Genomic DNA, 400 nt, shown 5'->3' on the forward strand with positions numbered 1-400 from the left:
AAACCGACATAGCTCCCGTTGCCGCGACCGCATGGCTGTCCTTCCCGATATCAAACAACACATGAAAATGCAAAAGGCAAAGAAAAAAAAAGTACAATTCCACGTCCTTATGATACCCTTTACAAGCGCGATAACACGATCACGGACCAACGGCAGGAGGAAATGCACCTTGTCAAGTGACGTCAGATAGAATAAAATCCCCAAATATTCATTTTCCGCGGTTATTGTCCACTTAAAGATAAATTAGTCTATTAGCAACTAAAATATTCCACCAGACGCTGTATAAAATCTGATAATGGTTCGCTTTGATGGTTTATGAATGCGTTTAGCCGAGAAAATAAGAAAACGAAAATATTCAAATTCGCTATTAATGCTATGTCTTCTTCGCAAATGACGCACG

Source organism: Penaeus monodon, chromosome 25, assembly GCF_015228065.2.
Source record: "Penaeus monodon isolate SGIC_2016 chromosome 25, NSTDA_Pmon_1, whole genome shotgun sequence".
NCBI classification, from domain to species: Eukaryota; Metazoa; Arthropoda; class Malacostraca; order Decapoda; family Penaeidae; genus Penaeus; species Penaeus monodon.